General features: G+C 38.1%; 1 protein-coding gene across 1 annotated transcript in view; it reads left to right on the forward strand.

The window, feature by feature from the left end:
* LOC123321928 (neuronal acetylcholine receptor subunit alpha-7) overlaps positions 1–26,158 on the forward strand; it is a 79,981-nt gene that overhangs the window by 1,247 nt on the left and 52,576 nt on the right. The window lies entirely within an intron of this gene.

The raw sequence follows: 26,158 nt of genomic DNA on the forward strand, positions 1-26,158 counted from the left end.
TACGTTATGGGAATGGAGTATATCATATGCTCCAGATACGGTACAATGACATGTTGGCCTATTAATAGATATTCTGACCTAGGAATACTATTTATGATGATAATACGGTACAAGCTTATGCCTGGGACTAAGCCTTTGTGGCAGGTAATATTCAAGAGGCTTTGCACTACATGACCCAATTCACAAATACCCCCTAATTGTCGCAAAATTGAATTAATTTATTCATTATCATCATTCGAGGGTGTAAGACCTCCTGCATAACTTTCCAGTTAACGTCAAGAAGTTTAGATCGGAAATTTTCTAAAAATATCGAGTTACTGGATAAGTCTCTAGAAAGATTTCATTAGCCATTTAAATGATACATACATATACAAGGTGACTAGGAAATTTCCAGCAATATTTCAAGGAATGACGGAATATCAAAAAATAAGGGGTCTATTAGGGAGCTTCAACTCTCTAAAAGAGCCTAATGATAATCGGTTTTTCCTTCATTACTTCAGAAGTATGTAAATACCATAATACATTCATATTACTTGAAAATAATATTATTTGATCATGCTTCTTTGATTTTAAGGATTCACTATGGTATAGAATAGTATTCTTTGCAGCTTTCACTTGAAAAAGGTACGTACTCGTGATATGTCATCTAAAAATTAACCGTTTTCGAATAATTTGATATTAAGATAGATATAAGCGTCTTTCACCTAAGCAACGTATACCATATTATCGACCAGTACTTCTAAATAGTGCTAGGGGTGATAGAATACCAAGAGATATATTGTGTTCTTCAAATACACACTAAGAGTGCTACCTACTTGGTTTTCAATCACCATTAGCACTATTTAGAAGCACTAGCAAACAATTTTGGTTGACGTTGCAGAAGTTATACTCAAGAAAGACGAATATATCTATCTTTAAACTTAAATTATTCGAGAAGAGTTGATTTTTGGATGAAATATCGTGAGTGGGGTACCTCTTCCAAGAAAAAGCTGCAAAGAATACTATAAATCATCATCTGAAAAACTTGTGTCAAAAAATAGACCCGAAAAGGCTATTAAAAAGTACCCTTAGTAAGCAAGAAGAGTCAAAGAAGCTTAAACAAGGAAAGGGTTTAAAGGCTGTTAATACCCATTTTCTGATGTTCTATCATCCCTAGAAATATTGCTCCACATTTCCGATTCATATTCTATAAACGTATACATTCATAATTATCTGGTTGAAACTCATGACCTGAATTCATTCCTGAAATGCAGTACTGATATCGGCATCAGATCATATTCAGGACGATTCTGCTAAACGTCCTGATCTTTCCCAAAGCAATCCAACTATAATTAGTTGGATTGAATCTGACGTGAAAACTTTCTCTCGGAAGAAACAATGCAAGGATGCAATTCGAAGCTATTGTTTCCAGCAGGTATTTACTCGATGATGTAATGGATTGATTTGAACATGAACTTTATATCGAAGTTTACTCGCCTCAGAATCGACCAATTGGGTTTTGAATGAAAGCATGGCTAGATTCTGACTTAATCTGAAAATAATCCATTTCAATTTGTCTTCTGTATTTTGTTTTTTTGTCAAGAAACCTGACGTTCGTGCTTGTTTTCATCAATTTATAATCCTTTTACTATTAAGAATTCCACCATTTGAACAAAATCACTTTCAGGTGTCTGACTTTCAGCATAGGACATTCAGAAATGCTGCAAATTTCATACAAAGATTCATTATTTCCAAAATAATAGAACCTGTCATCTACCCCTGACAAGTCAGGTTGCTAGGGCTCTGCTTTATACGAGATTTCACAAGTTATTTTCTCCATATTTACCTCCTGAAAAACATCTATTTTAAACCCGGATACTCTGAAAGATTTGTCGCTGATACGAGATATAACCGTATTAGAAAGTTGTTAGTATGAAACTCAACTTACGACAGCAAGGAATATGGTGAATGCGAGTTTTCCACTAGAGGCTACAGAGCCTGAAAAATATGAAACCTATTTACGTCAGTATTGAGACATCTCGAACAGAAAGTGTGCTGTATGGACCACCCATTTTCTCAACAAACATCAAATTAGAAGCCCACGCAGTCCCTGAACCTATTCACTAAACGTCAAAGCGCTAACAGCATATTATTCGAATTCGAATTGCTTCTACTTCGAGTGAGAAAAGAAATCTGCATTGTCGAGAAAATGGAAATTTATCATTGTTTGATTCGAACAAAGTGTAACTAGGAGACCACGCCTTCGTAGAAACCATCCCTGAGAAGCAACGAGGCAGTACAACCTGATATCATAATATAATTCCCGACTATTTTTCATCAAGTTAAGGACGAAGCTGAGAACACCCAATTTTCATGTCTGATAAAGACGTCTTGAAGGAGGAGAATCATTGTCGTTCGCGATTTTCGAGATGATGAAAAATCGGAAAGACTTCATCCAGTTATTTGCCCTCGTTTATGAGGGAAACTTGTCAATTAAAACTTTCAGAGGAAGCCGAATCAAATAAGAAACATTCCGAGAATAAAGAAGTGGAGTGTCAACATTCGGTTCGTCATTATTTTTTTTTTTCGGAACAGAGTAGAAGGGGAATTGTAGTCGCTCCTGAAATTTTAACAATGTGGAAAACGCAATGATGGAAAATATACCATACTAGTACTGAGGGTAGTCAGCTTTCATGAACCAGTTGATGAAATCCAGTCGGAGGAGTAAAAATATCCAAGAAGGAACATATCAGTACCCAACGAAGTTCTGTAAGAGTCAGATAAACAATATAACTTTTCCGGTGGAAAACACTAAGGACTTTATGAATGAAACAAAAAGCGAGAGAGAACGCGAATCAATATTCTCCGCTGTTTTCCTCTGCTTGCAGCACAAATTCTTGTTTGTGAGACGGATTTATATTTTCTTGTTATAGTGGTTTCACGTTGCAGGTAATCAATAATCAGAACGTCTCTTGCATCCTAAAACACGTCAGACAGGAGGATCTCTTCCGAAGACGTTCTGGCTTTGCCCTGTCCCGGTTAGATACGAAATCCCAAATTCCATCATCCCCCCGCTTTTGTACTTCTGATCTCAGAAGAGGGTTTGTAAGACTGAATAATATATGGAAAAACCTTTCCATTAGTATTCTTATGATGGAATTCAGACGGAAATGTCCGAATTTCCTCTACGAATATAACTTCACACCTAGTATCGATATCTATTTAGACGCCTTTTACCTCAAATTCAATAAAAAGATCACCACCCCCAAGATAATTACAGAACGTCTCATTAGTATTATACCTTGGTAATAAAATGTCCACTGCCACTTTCCCAATCTTCTCGATGCTGTTTTTTTTATCATCTCGTCAATGAAAAGACTAGACCAAATATTGCGTTACAATAACTCATTAGAAGTGTCATTGTGAAGTTTGAGGTCAAAAAAGTAAACCAGAGTTTAGCAATAAATTAAAAGAAAGAAGATGTCCACCGAAATTGTGAAAATCGAAAAATTGGAGTATCGAGCCAACATCAAGTACCTGTATTTAAAAGGGTCAAGAGGTAAGCAGATTTATGAAGATATGCTTAATACCCTTGGTGATCAATGTCCTTCGTATGCGACCGTGAAAAATTGGACTGCAAGCTTCAAAAGAGGTCAATTTTCCATTGAATATGACCGATCAGGAAGGCCAGTTTCTGAGTCATTCCCAGAAAATATCGATTCAATTCATGACATGATTTTATCAGACCGTCGAATTAGGCTAAAACGGATATCTGAAGCACTGAATATTTCATACGAACAAATCTCATGTTGCTATGCAAGAAATTCGGGATTTTGGGTTTGAATTACTAGAACACCCCCCCTTATACACCAGATTTGGCTCCATCCGACTATCATCTCTTTCCTCAACTGAAAAAAAGTTCAAAAGATCGTAAATTTTCTTCCAACGAGGAGGTAAAAAAAGCTGTGGAGGTCTGATTTGCAGAACAAGAAGAAACCCTTTTTTTGAAAGGTCTAGAGACGTTGCAGGTTCGCTTTAATAAATGTATCCAATTAAGAGGAGAATATGTTGAGTAATAGCATATTATGACATTGAAATTTTGTTTGGTTCTATGGTAGGCTAAGAATTTTTCAATATATCCTCGTACCTTGGCGTAGTATGAAAAAATGTGCCCTCCACTGATAGAAACATAGGCTTGTCTTCTGATTCTATCAAGGGTTTTCCTCCTACCCTTGTGACTTGTCTTGCCATGCCAGACTTTTACCCCATATGTGATTATTGCTCTAGCAATCATGACGTACTTCCATCTCAGTATTTTTAGGTTACAACCCCAAGTTTCACCAGAGTTCTGCACGCCATCAAGGCGTTTATAGTTTTACTAGCAATATGCTCATTCCACGGAAGCATGCTATCTAGGTTTATTCCAAGACATTTAACTCTTCAACTCTACGATGTCCCATTAGGGGAGGGGGATTTTTTAGCTGGTTTCGAGGTTAACCGGACACCCTGTATTTATAGATTTAACACGCACATGGCTCGTTATTATGACCATTTTATCCATGAATTCCATAATCAAGTCGTTCAGTTCTAATAGTTAGCTGCTAGTCCAACACTGAATTGTCTTGTTCATCAACGTGGCACTATTAATCATACATACTACCATATGAAGGTATGTATTTGCATGAATATCCCTATCGATCGTAGGCTATTTATAGTTCGACGAATGTATATATCAATCACCACAGAAATTCGAGAACAAGCAACATCAAATTGGTGGCTAGAAATTTCTCTTGATCAATTTGACTAATTTATATCCACCATTCTGTGCGGATTCAAGGGAGGATTGGCCCATTCATACCAGTCTGCAGCACGGTGCCGGATCGATATTTTCTTGGTACAGCTAAACCGACATTCGACGGATTTTCCGAGAAAATGACAATGATATCATTCAATTATTCAAGCTCTGTTACGTTGAAGCCGTTATTGTTTCCCCGATGCGAAATAATCCAGTCATTATTATGTTGAGTGCACCCACTGAAAATCGACAGTAAAGATGACCGCCAGCGGGTTATTACGTCCCAGATAACCCCCCAGCTTATCGGAGATTCGTCCCCTTCGAAACTAACAGATCCTCGAATATTTTCGTGATCAAACCCACTATTCCCCAGATTTCTTCGTGCCCTCCAAAAGCTCACATGCCTATTTTCCCGTTTCCCTTTTCATTTACGCCCCTCCACCCTTATGGACGATTCAAGGGATAAAAACCACTCGAATTACCAGTCCACTCGCCATCCCAATCAAACCAAGTTCCGAAAGATCAAACCTCGAATACAACTCCTGGTAAAGATCGAACGGTCGCCCTGTTACCTTCTGGGGTTGATTTTATCAGATGCGAACGCCCAGAAGAGATGGAAAACCGGCGGCAACCCTATTACCGTCCCCTGGAAACTATTCGTACTCTTAGCAACGATGTGTCAGAACACTTCATGAATTTTCCATCGTTCCCCGAAATTCAATGAAATTAATGGTCGCGAAAATGAATTCGGGGTTAAATTTAAAATCCATTCGGTGCGGTGTGATTAGATTCGACGCTGAATTTACGGGGTTCGGAGGAATTGTCAAAACTATTCGTTGCTCTGGGTATCGAGTCCCGACCGTTTCTACAGCTCTCGAGTCCGAAAACATGAAACGATTTTCACGAAGATTCGAATGTATATTTTTATATGAAAAATGCATCGTTCGTTTGATCTCGAATTCGAATTCTAAAACCTCTGGACATCTGAGGAGTAACGTTTTTTAAAGATTAGTGCCCTGAATGCACAGCTAGATATTCGGGCATCGAATGAAACCATATGGAGCGTATTGAATCCCCTCTAAGAGTTGTAAAAATCTAGAAAAGGGCTCTGGTTTGCCAAAAAATGATATAACCACCATATACCAAAAGAGAGAGGACTCACGACTAGTGCTGTATAGTGTAGTAGCACAATTTTTTTCGCAAATACAGAGTGAGTGAAAAGTAATGCACAAAATTGATATCAGGTCGAATTTAATTTCAAATCGAGGTCCTTAACATGTATAATTTGTATAGATTGTCATGTACCCTCAAGGAGGGGCGGAACAACCTTCATATCTGGAAATAGCCGAGAAATGGACAATCAAATCGAGAATACAAACTTACAGCAAAACTGCCGGTTGAAGAAGTGAATTCAGTTAAACGTTAAAAGCATTAGATTAGACTAAATATTGATGTCAACGAGATGATTAATTGCCGATTAAAAGAACCTTCCAGGGCGATACGAGTGGCAATTATCCTCGTCAGAGAAAGAAAACGGATAAAATGTGAGTCTCTGTTATGCCCTTGTTTTTCTTCTCTTTTCCCCTACGGCGCTCTTGTTTGGAGGGAAAATCGATAAGAATAACACTGCCAGTATTTTTGACAACAATGCAGTTATGTGAGCTCTCAAAAGATGTCAGAATTCCCTTATCTGAAATATTATTTCAGACACGGTGCCCAGAATATTAGCCGGTGCAACCACGAAACTGTGATCTTCATGAACGGTCGAGGTGCTGATTTCTCATTTTCCGTTGCACTATTCCATTTGACGGGCGATGCTTTGACAAACGCACGGCTAATAATTTCCAATTTAACCCCCATTGTGCCACGTTATCTTTCCGATTTATTCGACGAATATCACGTACGAATTCGAGGGGAAATTTTCCTGATGGGTACTCGATGTTTGGTCGACCGACGATTGCAGTACGGACATTTATGTCTTAAGATGCTAGAGACGTCTATTTTTCCTTATGATCAACCCGACGTCCAAGGAAATGTGATGGCGAAAAATTCCAAGCGAAAACAAACAAGATTTCATTAAAAAGACGATTAAAAAATGTGGTATCTGAGTTTTCATTGGTAGGGAAAAGCTGATGGTCATCAAATAAAGCCTGAGTGGAACTCTGAGATGAATTAGCTTGCAACTCCATAACTGGCCAATTTCTAACCTTCAGCTTGGTTTGCTGGAATGAATTCCTTTACCAGGACACTGTTCTCCTTATTCAGGGTACACCTGAAGAATCCCGAAAAGTTTTCCCCAAAAAACTAGTCGAATTTAAAAACAATTCAGACTGGAGATCTAATCTCAAGAAGTGTGGGTTGCATTAGATATTTTCAGCATGAGACAGCTTTCCCAAAAGAGAAGTCATGCCTTTTTACGAGCATGTCCAACTATAAGTGCCTCAATATTTCTGAAAGTTCTTCATCTCACCATTTCAGATGAATAAGCTTGCAACTCCATAACAGGCCAATTTCTAACCTTCAGCTTGGTTTGCTGGAATGAATTTCTTTACCAGGACACTGTTCTTCTTATTCAGGGTACACCTGAAGAATCCCGAAAAGTTTTCCCCAAAAAACTAGTCGAATTTCAAAACAATTCAGACTGGAGATCTAATCTCAAGAAGTGTGGGTTGCATTAGATATTTTCAGCTTTCCCAAAAGAGAAGTCATGACCTTTTACGAGCATGTCCAACTATAAGTGCCTCAATATTTCTGAAAGTTTTTCATCTCACCATTTCAGATGAATAAGCTTGCAACTCCATAACTGGCCAATTTCTAACCTTCAGCTTGGTTTGCTGGAATGAATTCCTTTACCAGGACACTGTTCTCCTTATTCAGGGTACACCTGAAGAATCCCAAAAAGTTTTCCCCAAAAAACTAGTCGAATTTCAAAATAATTCAGACTGGAGATCTAATCTCAAGAAGTGTGGGTTGCATTAGATATTTTCAGCATGAGACAGCTTTCCCAAAAGAGAAGTCATGACCTTTTACGAGCATGTCCAACTATAAGTGCCTCAATATTTCTAAAAGTTTTTCATCTCACCATTTCAGATGAATAAGCTTGCAACTCCATAACTGGCCAATTTCTAACCTTCAGCTTGGTTTTCTGGAATGAATTCCTTTACCAGGACACTGTTCCCGAAAAGTCCCGAATGGTTTTCCCAAAAAACAAGTCAAATTTTAAAATAATTCAGGCTGGAGATCTAATCTCAAGATCTGTGGGTTACATTAGATATTTTCAGCATAAGACGGCTTTCCCAAAAGAGAATTCATGACCTTTAGAGGCATGTCCAACTATAAGAGCCTCAATATTTCCGAAAGTTTTTCGTCCCACCATTTCAGTGGCGAGATAAATGAGAAACTGCGAGAAAAGGGTAATCCCGACTCTTTGCAGTATCTACGCCGCGGTCCGACTGTAAAAACACTTATCCAGTCGGTCGAACTCTCCGGCACAATGCCTCCGAATTCCGAATTTAATCGCATAAAGAATTCATCAAATATAACGGGGGAATTTATCGGAAATAACACGGTTCCTCCCTGTTTCAATCCTCGAATAGTTCGAGCCTCGGATCCGCCGACGGTTTGCACACATTCTAATTTCTCGCCCCGCATTCACGATTCTCTCGTACCTCAAAATTTCGAATGCCCGGGAAAACCGAATCCTTATTTTAGTTTGATGTTAGTTGCCTCTCGGCATCGGGTCGAACGTTCAAGCTCAGCCGATTGCATTACCAACTGAAAATATACCCTATACCCCTTTCTGTTACACGAGCTGGCCTCGGGTAGTTTTCCGGTAAACAATTATGAACTGAACTTGGCTTATTTCCCTATTAACTCTGCGAAAATCGATCGTTCTTTTTTCTGAACGAAGACGCCCGTTTTCTTTGAGGAACTGCACGAGCTCCTTTTCCTCCGAAATGACCTTTCAATAACAAGGTCAGAATGGAGGTTGGTGGAAATTAGCTAGAATAATTCACTAGCTTTGAACTACACAACAGGGGAAAATTAAGTCGTGAACTTGATAAAGAAACGCCCAGATAGTGGCGCAACAAAGGATGGATCATTAATTTTCGAACCTGAACTTGAATTCATGCCATAATCAACAGTTTCAACGCTCATCCCCACATCGGGCGGTAATATTATAAACATAGAATCGATGTGTTCGAAATATGTACTATTTCAATTATGCAGGATCCCCTACCTAATCGAAACCTCGCAAATGGCGAACTGTTTACGATAGATTCATTGCGTAAATGTTTGTTTGAAAATCAATCATGTGTTTTTTTGATTTACTGCTATGAAACATTTAATTACTTAAATTCACACAGGAAATATTCCTCAACTTACTGGAAGGTTATATATGTCCGCAAACAACTGATGAAGTTGAAATAAATTCTTTTTCTTCAATCAAAATTGAATCATGAAAGTACTGTTATGGACCATGTAGAATTCGTTGAAATTAATCAATTTTTTGTTAAGAAAATTTTGAAAGTAATGGAAAATGCGATCGACTATCAAAATTTAACAAACGATTGAACCGAAATTTTCGTTTTAGTATTTTGAATCAATATTGAGGATGATTAGTTGTCCAAAACTTCTCTCTTGAGGACCACCTGTTCAGAGACAGCATCCTTGAGATGGCAACTGAAAAGCAATTTTTTTTATAAACCAGAAAACTGACATAAATGAAATTTATGTTAATATCAAGCTATCAAAAATTGATTTCAATGGTATAATATGAATGAGGGAAAAATTTCGTGTCAAACAATTTAGGGGTGGATTTTTCTACTCCTTACGATTAAAGAGGGGAACATCACCGAATTTTTTTATTGCTTTCTCTCTTCTATAAAATATCTACTCGATTTTATTTCAGTTTTCTGGTTTGTAAGAAAACAATTGCTTTTCAGGTAACATATTCAAGGGTCTGTATCTAAACAGGGGCTGCTAAAAGACAATAATTTTTTGAAGAAGCACTCAATCCTTAAATCTCTTCACAACTATTCATTTAAACCTGTCTATCGCCTGTATGAACGGTACAAGTTTCAATCAATTTTTGTATCATAAAGTGATAATTCAAAAACACTTACCCTAGACCACAGTGTCATATGTGTAGGACTCCTGAAAAAATAATATAAATGAATATGGATTATACTAACAAAGGTTACTAACAGGTTTCTTATGAGATAAAGGATGCATTTTAGGATTTTTAAATATATTAACAACTCAACTTCTCCCTCTTTTCATTCCAAAATCAAATCTGGAACTGAAGCAAAGAAAACCTTGATGTTAGAGCTGACTAGTATCAGCAAAGAATGACGAGCCATGAATAGAACTCAGGAAATAATGAATTGATACAGAACTTGCCAAAAACAACTCCCGCCAAGTTTTTTCAGTTGCAATATTGACCAATTTGAGAGGCAAGGTTAAGGTAACTTTACAGATGAATTATCCCACATTTATACTCACGGTGAATAGGAATTATCGAGTAATATTTACAGGGATGACAGAAGATCAAAAAATGAGGGCTTTTTGTTTGATAAACTTATGTCCAAGACCGCTACATCATTTAATGATTTTCTATTGCGCCTTCGCCATTTTGCAACCACGATATGAACCTCTCTCTTCTGGTCGATAATGTTGATAGATGCAATATCGAAATTTTGTATGACGCGTTATCAGTGTGGAAGACCGTGGATTTCAACTAGGGGATATTAATCAGTCGAATCTGAGCGAAGACGAGAACTCAATATATTAGGACGGTTTCAATCCGGAATCGAACTATTCGATAGCATAGTTCACGTCAATCCCAACAGCCGGAACCGGGAGCATCGTTCGTAATTTCAACTGTAATATTCATCGAAAGTTTCATCACACGTCGAATAGGTCGGGATTAGGAAACGCTTCGAACGCTCTAGATGTTTTCAAAGCGTACGTCAATGACGAAATTAGTCGCCTCTGGATGAATGTTTTCGATTGATAGTCCGCAGTTCTTTTCTGCCCAGAGGGTCCACACATCAATCAGCCACTCTCTTGCATGCCACCGTCTGCTTGCAACAATTTCGTTGGGCCTTTTGAAGCAACGCATGTTGTGTCGGGAAAAAGCCTGATGTATTACTGCAACACGTGCGACACTTTTCATTTTCGAAACGGGGTTAACACGCCGTTTCGTTTTTCCCTCGACGCTTGAAAGACACAAATCTCTCCACCCACTCTATACGGGGACCTGTCGAAATACAGAGGAAATTTTTTCAAGGATGCATATTCGTTATTCAAGAAGGTAATTTTGAGTTTGTCGAGTAAGATTTGATGAAACCACGAATGAAACTCAGTGAGAAGTCTTCCATATATAGAAAGAATTCACATTTTACCACATTCTTGGTTTGATGGTGTGAAGCTTCAGGAATAGCATCTCATTAAGCCTCAATCTGCTGACATAATAGAGTGCTCTATCTACCTTGTGTGGGTAAACTCAGTTTATGTTACGTTCAGTTGTTCGATATCGGAAGTCAACAAAGCAGTAGTCAGGAATCCATTTCGACTGTTTGTCCTCAGATTAAGCCCCAAGAGATTATGTGAATGTGTCGAGGTTATTCCATGGTTCGGAAGTGGACAATATTTTCTGACCAGTACTGTATTTCAACGATATTTGACTACCAAATACTCCAGTTCAGAATGTATCAATCATTTGAAAACGGTGTGTTTGTGTCTCTATTCAATAGTCCTGTGATCTTTATTGTACGATCATTTATTGTTCACATGATTATTTTCCCTTCTTTTCTAGCTCAATGCATTCAGATTTTCACGTTGTTTCCTATTGAATTGTCAGTGTTCTTAGGAGGGGTTCTGGATAGTTGTATCCATTGACCAGAAACCTCTTCTTTATTTTGAGCTAATATATTTGTTCACGTAGATCTTTCAATATCCTATAGCACAGGGTGGTAATATCATACCACCCTGTTTTTGAACCACCAAACAGCAAGGATAAAATCTTATTAGATCCCCTTCTGAAATGGATTGCTGCGTTCGACATGCCTACACCGTGGAGTCGTTTCATTGGTGTTGCAAACAGAAATGAGGGATCGATAACAATCAACAGCAGAGATAGATGGAATGCCCCGCTCAGTACATCAGATACCTGCACACACATGCCATAAGTTCAAGGTGGATAAATGAATATGCCTCACTGTGTATTCGGCTGTATGGCCAAATGAGCACCGAATCAATATCCTTTCAGTCAGTGCGAGGCTCTGCTGAAATATGATTTCCAGAGGAGGTTAATTTATAGATCTAGTAATGGACATTGGAATTCGGAGTGCGATTGAATTTCAGCAAATTTAGCTTCGTTGTCGGTGCCAACATTTGATTTATGTCCGCCGACTAGGAAATTTCATTGAGCATATACGCAGTGTTGTTCAATGAAAAATTTTACAGTTTGTTTGCATATCATCGGGCATAACAAGGAAGCCATTCAGAAATCACATTTCCATATCCGATTCACCTGTCATACTGTAACAATATCGAGAGAACTACTAAAAATTGGGACTTTTATTATCAAACCTAAAATATAAAAAATAAATATCAATGACGAGTTCAAAATTCTTTCCTCTGTTGGTCGTTTTTTAAAAAGCATCCCCTCGGAAATTTTATCAAAAGCATTGATCGAATAAAAAGCCGGTATATAATTCGCGATACGCGTTTAATCAAATCAAATTTGGAGCGAAACCCATCTCGAATAACATTGAATTTATTTCGTCTGTGACACTTAATTTTTGCTCTGTCCAATTCGACATATATTCATATCCATTATTCAGTGCCTACCACAGTATATGTCATTCGAGTTCAATGTTTCGAAGAGAGCACTTTGAATTATTTACTGATGAAAATTTCGTTATGAAATCTAAAAATATCACTGAATTTTACCTGAATGATAGCCAATACCGATCCAATAAAATATGCCAATAGAAGAATAACGTCAGTATCAGGAGACAGATGGTATTCGCTTTCGTTTATTGAACTCCAGGTAAAAGTCAAATTTTAATTAAGAAACAATGTGAAATTTGAGGAGTTGGGCATCTTTTCAGTTAGTTCTGTTTCCTCCCCTGATAGTACAAAGAGTTGAAGAGTCATTTTGGTTTTTGAGGATGTAGATTGCCAGTTATCTCCCAATATTTCAGGACGTCTTTCTGCAACTGTCTAGTAACTCATTTGAATTGAAAATTCAGATTAGAATTGGTTGATCCACGCTGTATGTCCGAATGGATTTGTTGGCAGTTCAGTTCGAAAGTTATCCCAGATACTCAGGAACCTTTGAAAAGAATTATCGAATAGCCGTCATTCAAGTATTTTTCGTCATTTAATTCAACTCGGCCACGATGCTGAAACTCTATAATTCAGCGAAACGTTACGAGTTTATTGTCGCAATCGGTAAACACAAGAACTTCCCGCTATTTACTCCGAACTTTATGAACTGCATGTTATAGGCGTGTATTTGCTCAAGCCGAACTCAATTTTGAGCTATGTTTTTGCTGAATGACACTCATACGGGTCTTTTGATAAACGTTAAAACCGAGTATGCATTTTTTTGATTTTTCATATCCTGCACACTAGAATTCGGGAGGACTTCTCATTTCGAAACGCTTATCTCCTAGATTGTGAACATTCTGATTCGTATAATGAGGAAATTACATGAATAGACTGCTTGCTTTCAAAGACCACGTTTCATTCTATTTGCATTTCTGAATTAAATGGTACATCGTTCAATTTAGACGAATGGTAGGTAATAGTTGCAACGCTGTGATGATAGACAAATGTCAATATTTATTTGAACCGATGAACTTTATGAATTCGATTCATATTTTCCACTGTGTCCCAGTAAATTTATTTAATAACGACTGGCAATTTTTTTTTCATTTAGCAACTCGAGAATTTCACTAAAAATTCAATTATTACCTATTTCGTTTCGTTGTTTTCCTCAGAAACGAGTTCAATTTGAATGAAAATCTGCAATACTTCATTATTATAATGATTTGAAACAGAATGGAATACAATTTGTTAATTTTCTAGACATATCATGTCAAAGAAAATCATGTTTTTCATACCTGGACCAAAGTGGCACACATGAAAGAAATGTGTGACTTTTTTTCTCCACATATTTCGTTCTGTCTCTATCGTTTTAAGGCTATGAAGAAACTTGTTAGGCACTCCGATTATCGAGTTCTTTCTTCACCATAACTGAATTTTCAGAAATCCAAATATCTTGGTTGCATTTATTGAAATAGCTAGTGGGAAGATTCGAGGAGCTATAATGTGCATGAAAATCTACATATTGATATAACTGATTTCGTCAGTTTTTGCATAAATCAAAATCTATTTACCCATTCGTCCGATGTGAATTTATCATAGAGCCTGAAATAATAATATGCCGGAATATGCATTAATTATTATTATTATTTCATTTTGCAGTGTGTACAATTGGGGGTGGCTCAGAATTCTAGAGCTCGGGACTCCACCGGTTATTTCTGTAATGATTCGCACAGTCAAGTTGGGGAACTCTCTCAATGTTCTAAAACTGGTTAATTTCCGTCTGTACTCGATAATAATTAGGTCTCGTTATGAACGTTGTACGATGAAAAAACTACAATTACGCGAAATGACTAGAGTGGCAATTTCATCACGAGATATGAAGTGGATGATGGGGAATGTCCAATTATTTCCTAATAGAATTCATCATTCATGACGTTGCCCACAGAGCAGTGTATTCGTTCCTGAAATTTTTTCAGATTTTTAAGGAAACAACTGTTATTTATCAGGCGATTATACGAGAACAGCAGCCCTGTCAGAGTTTCAGAACTGGTTAAAAAATAGAAGGGCAAGTCCACGTCTTCTGGATCCCATAGGTACAATTTCCATTCTTCAGTATTCAATTTTGTACTCCCAAAATTAGTATATTGTCGCAGTATCTAAGCTCCTCGAAATTACTGCAAATGGACCCCTAGTTTTCGACAGCAATCTCTACCCAGCCATCAAATACTTCAGCCAGAACCCCTTTGGGAAGCCATATGCACAGAGCTGAATTTTTCATGTAACTCTATTAGCTATGTACCCGGTAAACTCAATTGTACCTTAAATAAATCATAGTAGCAGTCCAACAATAATCACCCCCTTGCCGTATATGAGTCAGCTCAGCTGAAGGACAAAAAACAAACACCTAGGATTAATTAGTTCGTTTAAATTATATTCCGAGTTAACATGTTCGTTAAAGTAAATGATAAAGACACCCACTTGCCCTCAGATATTATTTCATAAAAAATATGCCGAGAAAACTGATGTCGAAGAGAAGTGGGGTAGATATTTTTCAAGAAGAAATGGCGAATAGGTATATTTTTCACCCTTGATCAACATAATATGAATGATGTGTTTGTCTTCCTCGTGGCGTATTTAATTCGTTGGGCCTTTCAACGCTCATAATAATTTGAAGTATTTTGTTCCATACTAGTTTGTGTAACGTCATAGTTGGAGCAGGGTTCTCCATTAAGTATTCGTGAAACTTTGGACCTAAACGTCAGAAGGAGATTGTTTTTCTCCCTATGAGAATGCAGATATTGATTATAAAGCGGCGAGTACAAAGTTAGCTCTGCAACCCTCTCAAACAGCTCGAATACCCTGGAGACCCTAGGAATGAAGCTAACAAGGGTGCACTACACTGGATCGTCCACGGGCAAGGTTACCAAGGTAATGAGGTGACTGACAAAATTAGCATCGGATAATTTACAAAATATAATTGTGTCCAACCAGAATTCTCCGGTTACAATTGCTCTAATTCGGAAAGCTTTCGGCACACGGTACTTCAATATCATACGAAGGATTTTTCAATACCTACGTGAGACAGTGAAAAAGGCTAAAAATTTTATGGAATTTTAATATTCTTGTGGAATATTTCTGCTATTGCTGCCATATTTCAACCCATTTTCACGCCTTTCAAGGTAATTTTCATTATTAAACTCATTTACGTCATTTTTTTGGCTTTACTATCAGATTACATGCGATTACATAATTTCTATTGATGACTTTGGAAGTAACTTTTTCTATTGATGACTTCTACCTTCAAAATCACCCTGTACATGATCCCCGAATTGGGACAGCCCGGGTCGAAACAGTTCGCGCAATATTCACAATATAAACACAATTCCCTTTTGAGCGAGCAAATTGACGGAATGTTATAAAAACGCGGCGAAAGATCAATAACGGTTTCAGAATAGGACGATTCGGTATAAAAATGACCCATCTCCGCAGATAGTGACAGAATAAACTGGTGGCAGAAATAAAAGGGAACTCGAAATTATTATCGATTACCCGAAGGGGGAAAAATTTAAATGGGTAGACATTTTTCACGAACCCGACGTTTCGAAGACGTATCTTCATCACCCAGGGCTTTTATTGGCCCTGTGAGCGCCGCCTCTACTGTATTTTATGCGAGATAAACGATTCGATCCATATTTTGATCAGAAACAATTACACTCTGTTCTACGCTCGCTCTATCGAATTAGGGGTGAGAACTTTTTGTATATTCATATGTTGAGTGGAAAAGCACCTTAAAATTTTTAGAATAATGGATGTGGTAAAATCCTATCCTATAATGAAATGAATTTCAGCAATACCGAGGCCAAAATCTCTTTTCCGATCTGGCTCCTGGGTTTAGAGCGTCACAAATAACAGATATGTGTATACGGCAATAAGTTCCCGATTCTATTCAAAATTTCCCGGAATTGATCGGTTGAAACAACAATGAATTCGCACGTTGGCCGCTGAATTATTAGGCATTAAACGCCCAAATTCATCCTCCACTTATTCAAAGCGCGCGGGGACCAAATAGAAAACGAAAAGACGATGGCATTTGATTTGTGGGTATTGTTGGATTATTCGCCAACAAAACAAATTCCCGGCAAACATTCGGACCTTCGTTCACTTCAAAGCTTACCGCATTTTGGAAAATAAACTTCTGTGCGGAATATGTCGCAGTATATTCGCAATAAATTACCCTGAAATTGACGCGTTGGGGTTGGAAATTCCCATTGTCGGACGATTTTCAATTTACTTGACGTATGACATTCGAAACTGCATCCTTCCTCGTTGTAATGAAGTTTCCGAAATACACTCGCGATAATATTTCATATTTTATGTCGGAATAGAAATTTGAAATCGCTCTGGAGCTCTGAAATCTGTATGCCAATCGTCAATCTGTGAAGCAGGCTGATGGAGTCAATTTTTTTTTCATTTGTTAAGCACTGAACCAAAATGGAAATCTCTATTTTATGTTTAGTGGGTTAGGATGCAAATATACCATAGATATAACTCATCGATTAGTGTTAGCTAGAAAAGTAAGAAAAAAAGAACAATAGATTGCAATATTACATTTATGTAATTCCTTCGTAGTGAAAAAATTCTCAAAAACGAAAACCTTTAATGATGCCACGTGAAAACAGGTTTTTTTAAATAGTGAATATGTGCTATTTATATAAGGTAAAGCTTGGTAATCCAATCCACACGATTCGTATGCAGGAAATAATAATAAAGCACGAAATGAACAGACGGTATTGTAGTTAAATCCTACATTTATATAACCGTATTTCGAATGATAGGCATCCAAATTTTCAAGGATTAAGGGGGGTTGTCATGGACTGGAATAAAAAAAAACCATAAAATAGCTCTATGCAAAGCTAACAACGAAAATGTTTCATTCTATTCGGCTCGTGGTTATTCAGTTATTATTCCATGACTTATATGCAGTTATATCGATTTTCCTGTCGCTCGCTTCTGTTTGAACTGCCAAATAAATATAACGAATTTCTATTTTCGCGCGTTCTCTACTCTCGATAATGTTGTTCTTCAGATGAGAAGTTCTATTCTCTACTCCACTCAGGCTTGGGAGGAGCGAAGTTGAGAACTTAAATTAGCTGGAAGTTAGAGTGGCCACAGTTTTTTTCGGAAGTTTCCCGCCTTGTTGATTCGCGAATAATCCGCAGAATGTCGCGAGCCACATCCCACAACACAGGGTGTTTTCAAAGAGAGTCTTTTTCGATAGAACTCCCGTCTTTTAATCATATTTTTACGTATGTTTCCAATAGGTACTCGACAAGTTGTGAGATAAACCAAAAACTTCAGAAATGCACGCAAAATTGGAACAGGGTTCGATTGATTCCAGTTTCCACGTTTTTCTAGTGGTAGTGGAGATAAAAGAACCGTTTGATTTGACCTGTTTTGTCGTTGAAAGAAAGGGAAAGATCAGACACACACAACGTCCCACATTGACCGGGCGTTGCAAAATGGCGAATGCTCCCGGCGAAATGGGATTTCGGGATGTAATACTGAACTGGCCGTGTTTAATTCAAGAGGAGTCAGAATGCGAAGAAACGTGATCCCACACCCCGAATTTCGATGTGAATAAAAGAATGCTGAAGTTGAATAAACTAAAACGAAGTATCCGCGGCCATGCTAGCCGGTTTCCTTTCTCACATAATTTGCGGATAACGATCAGACTTGGAAAAGCATGAGGACGAATATTCCAGATGGAATATCGTAAATCCGCCCCGTTTTACGCCAGGGGTAGGGGGGAATTCGTCGATTTTCATAACGTCTGACTTTGCCCGATTCCTTATTTATGGAAATACGAACCATCAATCAAAATTCTCCCCGATTCCGATTATATCCGTTAACTCGATGTGGTGGAAGTTTTTGTCCGGTCCTCTTCAGCGACACGACAAACTTGCTTGTTTATAAAACCATGAACGGAACGTGAGGAGGGGTTAGATAAAGGATTGCCGAAGTTTGTTTGATAATTGTGTCCCCCTCAGCTTGTGTGTCCATAAATTCGGTAGGGAGATTTTCATTAGCAAAACCTAGCCGAAGATCGATGCAGTTAAAACCCAGCGGAGTGTGTGTAACATTTGGTGGCTTCGTTCGGGAATTTGGCCTTTGCGCGCCCCTATTTTCGTAGGTTCGGTCCCTCAATAATCGCTAGAGTCGACCTTAAACGCTTATTCATCCTTCACAATACCGAAGTCCTGCAAAACTGTTATGATAATGATCAATGCCGCTGTTGTCACTTCGGAGCCAGGGAATTATCAACCATAAATGGCTGTTTGAAACTCCCCCGAATACAACTATTCAATCCCTCTCCCCGGGAAAAGTACAGGGAAAATTCGAGAATGCGCAGTGTCCTATCCTTAATTCTCATTTTGAACACTGGGGTGGGGTGAGTTCAGAATATTGAATGAAACCTCCTCACCAAACTGACAAATACGAGGATGTATTGATATCTAGTAAGCCTAGACCAGTTCCATGCATAAAAAAAATATTGCATTAACATAGCAATGAACATTAGCTCATGTGAATTGTCAGTGTGCAGTTTGAGGTCAAAAAAGTAAAGAAGTAAACCAGTAAGTAAGCAGATTCACGAAGATATGCTTAATACCCTTGGTGATCAATGTCCTTCGTATGCGACCGTGGAGAATTGGACTGCAAGCTTCAAAAGAGGTAAATTTTTCATTGAAGATGATCGATCGGGAAGGCCAATTCCTGTGTCAGTCCTGGACATGGATATCTGAAGCACTAAATATTTCATATGAATGCGTTCATCATACAGTTCACGTGAATTTGGACATGAGAAAAATTGCTGCAAAATGGATCCTCAAATGTTTGAATGTTGACCAAATGCGTGCAAGGGTAGAAGCATCGCGTTCGATCTGTACTCGATTTGAAAACGATGTAGACTTCTTAAACCGAATTGTTACTATGGATGAGAATTTGGTACATTTCTACGATCCAGAAACAAAGCAACAATCGATGGAATGGCGACACTCTGGTTCTCCAAGACCTAAGAAGTTTCGTGTCCAAAAATCTGCTGGAAAAGTTCTTGCTTCAATTTTTTAGGATCGCCATGGAGTAATCATGATCGATTTTTTGGATAAAGGTAGAACAATAACCGGAGATTACTATTCGAAATTACTGACCACTCTACGGAAAAAAATTAAAAAGGAAAGCCGCGGAAAGCTATCCAAAGATGTTTTGTTTTTGCAGGACAACGCCCCTGCACACAAATCTCATGTTGCCATGCAAGAAATTAGTGTTTTAGGGTTTGAATTACTAGAACACCCCTCTTATTCACCAGATTTGGCTCCATCCGACTATCATCTCTTTCCTCAACTGAAAAAAAATTTAAAAGGTCGTAAATTTTCTTCCAACGATGAGATAATAGAATCTGTGGAGGTCTGGTTTGCAGAGCAAGAAGAAACATTTTTATTGAAAGGTCTAGAGACGTTGCAGGTTCGCTGTAATGAATGTATCCAATTAAGAGGAGAATATGTTGAGTAATGAAATATTTTGACATTGAAATTTTGTTTGGTTCTATAGTAGGCTAAGAATTTTTCAATATATCCTCTTGACAATGGCGAGTAGTTCCACCAGGCTTAGACATGATATTCTCCCTATATTCTTCAGTTGTCTGTCTTATCTGTCTTCCTAATCTATTTTGACAACCGGAGTGTAGTACACAGGGATGCCGTATATCCTTCTCATTGCCTCTTATCCATCAGCATCCCCTAATTACTCGATGGAATCGTTGCGATCAGTATCGGAAATTCGCGAATCATACACGTATCAAAATTCTACACGTAGACCATTCATTCAATGTCAGCAATTCCATTTGTACAAAGAGACTCACTAACGGGGCAATTCGGTCCCCGGCTACAGGAATTATTCATGGAGACGAAATAGTATACTCCGGAATTGAAGCCGCCAGGGAATCAACAGGGACAGGGGAAGACAATTTTCAATTTAGCTGACATATGATATCGAGAAGTGTATCCCATAGAGCATTTATGAAGTTTCCCGAAACACAGTGTGACGCGCCTCTCTGCGACTTAAACCGGTAAAAACCATGACCTTAATAATAACTTTATCCATATGAGACCATTCATTAATCCCCGGCTCAAAGGATCTAATCGAAATTTATAACCTACGTTTATTACAAGTTTCGAAACTTTGAATTTCCTCCTCTGCGTCCCGGTTTCGGTTTAATTTTGCGTTCGGGGTCCCGTTCCTCCTTTTCGGGCTCCCATTGAGAGGAGAGATTGAAATTAAAAGTAAACACGTCAGGAGAGTATCGAGGCTTGCCGGGGTTTTTTTTGTGGTCATTTCAATTAGTCCGAAATGGATTTAGGTAGGTGTTTCGCTATATTCTCACACAGAAAGACTATAAGAAATCTGGATCATTATTCTCATCAAAAAATGATAACTGATATCTGATCTAGAGTCATTTCTAGGAGAAGAACAAGGTCAGTAATATCGAATAGTAATCTCCGGTTATTGTTCTACCCTTATCCCAAAAATCAATCATGATTACTCCGTGGCAATCCCAAAAAACTGAAGCAAGAACTTTTCCAGCAGATTTTTGGACACGAAACTTCTTAGGTCTTGGAGAACCAGAGTGTCGCCATTCCATCGATTGTTGCTTTGTTTCTGGATCGTAGAAATGTACCCAAGTCTCATACATAGTCAAAATTCGGCTTAAGAAGTCTACATCGTTTTCAAATCTAGCACAGATCGAACGCGATGCTTCTACCCTTGCACGCTTTTGGTCGACATTCAAACATTTGGGGATCCATTTTGCAGCAATTTTTCTCATGTCCAAATCGACGTGAACTGTATGATAAACGCGTTCGTATGAACTATTCAGTGCTAGAGATATCCATCTTAGCCCAATTCGACGGTCTGATAAAATCATGTCATGAACTGCATCGATATTTTCGGGAACTGACTCAGAAACTGGCCTTCATGATCGGTCATCATCTTTAATGGAAAATTTACCTCTTTTGAAGCTTGCAGTCCAATTTTTCACGGTCGCATACGAAGGACATTGATCACCAAGGGTATTAAGCATATCTTTGTAAATCTGCTTACCTCTTAACCCTTTTAAATACAGGTACTTGATGATGGCTCGATACTCCAATTTTTCGATTTTCACAATTTCAGTGGACAGCTTCTTTCTTTTAATCTATTGCGTAACTTTGGTTCACTTGTTTGACCTCAAACTTCATACTGACACTTCTAATGAGTTATTGTTCGTTGTTATTGTAACGCAATATTTTTTTATGCATGGAACTAGTCTAGGATAACTAGATATCAATACATCCTTGTTATTACTGATGAAATATCGCTTATCAAATCAGAGTTCAACCCATAGTTGAACCGAAGGAAGAATTCACCAGGCTCGGAGACATTCAAGGTACCATTCGTGTAAGGTGTTCGAGACTTGTTACAAGCCCCAGCATCCAAGGATAACAATAGATTCATTCCATTCTGACAATCTATTCCGCGAATGCTCTCGAGGACTAGAAGTGTTAATTTAGAGCATAATATTCCCATTCATCCTGTTATGAAGGATTCAGGAGCCAATCCCTTAATGCTTAATTTCGGTTGTTTACCCCGAATATATATTCACCATTTTTCCTTCTTAGCGGCTAGATAAAACCCGGCCACTGAACCGACCCTATTTATTTCCATTTATCTTCATTGCCTTCAGCGATTCGGGGGCTTAGTTTTATGCTGTTTAAACACATCCCGATATCTCCCCATGGTCAAATAGTTTCAACGGATTAAGGCCCCATAAAAACTTAACCTGGAAATGCCGTTCGTCTAGCTGGGAGGTAGTGAATTTTTCCTGCTGAATAGGGCGAATGGAGAAGGAAAACATGGGAATTCTGCAGTGAAAGGGACCGAGAGTTTGTTCCATTGGATTCAAGAACTATATGAATTCTTTTATATTCGTTCATTTCATGGAAATTCCGTCAGATGTTGAAAAACACCGGATCCAACTGTATAGCCATAGTTGAATTGAATTGAAAATGGAATAATTATCCGAATAAACACATGGAATCATCCCATCCTTGAGAATGTGGTCTCAAGATATTGGATTATATTTAAAATAAACTATTTTAATTCAATAGAGACTTCGGTTCGAAAATGGCTCGGCCAGTTTTCCAAAATCAATTAGGGAAATGCAGGAAAGAGTCTGGTCTTCCTCAAGAGCTCCAGTATACACAGGAACGTCCCATTTAGGAAGTTTCATATTGTCTGGCGTTACACAGGGAGCGTAATATATCTATTCGAAGTTGGGGATAATAAAATTATAAAAAGATTTATAATACCCATTAATCAGGAAACATGGCTCCACTCACTTCTGAATGTACCAGATCAATCTTCCCTCACAATAAAACTTTCCCCTGAAAGACTTCATTACTTCGGGTGTTTCTAGGCCGCGGAGGAGCAATCAATCATTATTCGACGTAATAAATTCTATTCAATTATAATATGAATTCCAATTTTATCGTCTCAACGTATTCGGAGTATTCAATTACGTATTCCAATCCTGAATGGACCAATAATCATTCCCATTTGCATCTGTGAGAGACAATTATAGAACATGTACCTAACCTAACTACTACTCCAATTTTCTCACACATAAATTTGAAAAGAGGCAAAAATAGACGAAACCTATCATCTTGGTGGATACCAAACAAGGCTCTGCATCATTAGTTCAACCATTATGTACACACAAGAGTCAATATTCAATCAGGAGTAGTTCCAACCTAGAGGTTTCCTTGGACCCCCAATAACGATATAGAAAAATAAAGACAGCGACAGGAATCTTACGTAAAAATCATAAACTACCAGTGCAAGTGGTAATCACATCATTTCTGACCCCATAAATTGGGATGAAGCAGCATGAGCCACCTGAAATAGACGAGAGTTCAGTTTTCGTGTCGTAGTCGTTTTTCATTTTGGTATAAGAAAAATTTCTCGAGAAATATTATACGGGATTACAAACCATGAATCAACACGTTCATTACAGGTTTTCTAATTCTTCATATCCGTTAATGAGCTGCGGTTCCATAAAAGGGAAGGGAATATTCATAACGTCGGCTACAAACCCGGAATAAATTGCTAAGGACTATATAATGGCGACTTTAATACACGACAGATATTAGTACTCGTATTAATTAAATATCTCCTCTATTACACAAATAGGCCCTACGTTATGATTTACATCGAGCCAAGGTCCTTCTTCGTGTGTGTTCGAGCTTCCGATATAAAATATATCGAAGGCAGTTGGGGGTGGAGTGGACAGCAACCCTCAGCGGCGCTGTGTGAATGGAAATGGGGCCATTTCAGGGATTCTAGCCGCTTGAGTTTCACATGCAAGCACGTTAAATTGTTTCAACGTCCCTACTTCCCATCTCCCAATTATCAGTAAGGAATATGTTCTCTTCTGCTTCACAGCTCACCTGATACCTCGACCCCCCATATCACCAATTTTCTTTCCTCTCTAGTGCCTTAACATCTCGAAGAATTACCATCGGTATAATTACCTCATCTAGTTTGGAGAGGAAAGGATGAGCTGTATCTTCATGAAGAGTCTTGACCTCATGTTTAAGTTATCATTACCAATTCGAGAAAAAAAAAGAATCTTTGAGGGTGGTCAACAAAACGAAAACTTCTTGACCTGCGTGGGTATCAACGAACAGAAAGCTTCATGTGGAATTTCTAATAACGAAAAGTAACTCAATAATCGAGGATTACAAGTGAATCATCCCTTCCATCCCGGCGAAGCTTTTGGAAACGCTGAAATATCAAGTTTCAGGGGGAGAATAATCCGCGAACTGCCATATCCGCAACTGGACGAAATTGGACGATAGAGAAAAATTAGTTTTCGAAGCTCCGTCTGAAGAAACGTAAACTTTAATAAATGTCCGAGGCAGAATACAAGGGCCATCTCGGTGCATCTCCCCCGAAGATGCTTAATCACAAATGTATCGATTTCCGATCGAAATAAACGTCTGTGAGTTTTGCCAGTTCGCGTGTTCCTCATCGTTTCCCAGTTGGATGCACCGCAAGCCATCGCTGTTAAACTGTGTTAGTGATAAAATAGTCATGGTTTCAGTTATAAGATAGATAACCGGCGGAAAATTGCTCCTCAAAATTTCATTTCGCCGACTTCAACCCACACAGGGTTGAGATAAAGTAGAAAACTAAGTGGATTTCCAGATGGTCGATATTTATTAAACTTCTACGAATTCGGAATTGCGAGGTTATCTAAAGAAACTTCAAAATATACCCCTTTTCGAGGGATTTTAACAGTGAAACCAGAAGTACAATAGTATACAAACATTGGCATTAGATGCATTATGCATCATTGTACACCTTGCTCATTTTTGACCCAAAAAATCGAGGCAACGCTGATTATATAACCGAAAATCCCAATTGGATCAGACGAATATAGCAGGAGATATCGCAGATTGAAAATTGCAATTTTTGAAAAATGCCATTTCCAAGATGAAAATCTAAACGAAGGGAAATGGGCTTTCGAAATTGCTCTCAATAAATTCAGCGTATTCGAAAACCTATATTTCCATACCAAAATTTCAAATATCTGGCCCTGTTTTGGAGAAAATAATTTTTTTTGTTTTTCCACTTTTCATTTTCGAGTTGACTTCGATGAGCTCTCTGGAGTGCAATTCTCTATTGAAGCATCAACTGTTTGGTTTCCCAGAATCTTCGGAACAAATTCTATACACTCCATATCCTAGGATAGTAATAGAACATCCTGATTTTCAGACAGAGTAGCAAATAAGTCATTTTAGGGGGGTCTAACCCCTTGCTCATTTTTGACCCAAAAAATCGAGATTTTCGAAATCGAGTTTTTGTGCTAGGGTGGAAGCCTAGGCAACGCTGATTATATAACCGAAAATCCCAGTTGGATCAGACGAATATAGCAGGAGATATCGCTGATTGAAAATTGCAATTTTTGAAAAAATTCCATTTCCAAGATGAAAATCTAAACGAAGGCAGATATGCTTTCGAAATTGCTTGAAATGGATTCAGCGTTTTCGAAAACCTATACTTCCATACCAACATTTCAAATATCTGGCCCTGTTTAGGAGAAAATAATTTTTTTTGTTTTTCCACTTTTCATTTTCGAGTTGACTTCGAAGAGCTCTCTGGGGTGCAATTCTCTATTGAAGCATCAACTGTTTGGTTTTCTAGAATCTTCGGAACAAATTCTATGCACTCCATATCCTAGGATAGTAATAGAACATCCTGATTTTCAGACAGAGTAGCAAATATGTCATTTTAGGGGGGTCTAACCCCTTGCTCATTTTTGACCCAAAAAATCGAGATTTTCGAAATCGAGTTTTTATGCTAGGGTGGAAGCCTAGGCAATGCTGATTATATAACCGAAAATCCCAGTTGGATCAGACGAATATAATAGGAGATATCGCAGATTGAAAA

Source organism: Coccinella septempunctata, chromosome X (assembly GCF_907165205.1).
Source record: "Coccinella septempunctata chromosome X, icCocSept1.1, whole genome shotgun sequence".
In the NCBI taxonomy this organism is placed as follows: domain Eukaryota; kingdom Metazoa; phylum Arthropoda; class Insecta; order Coleoptera; family Coccinellidae; genus Coccinella; species Coccinella septempunctata.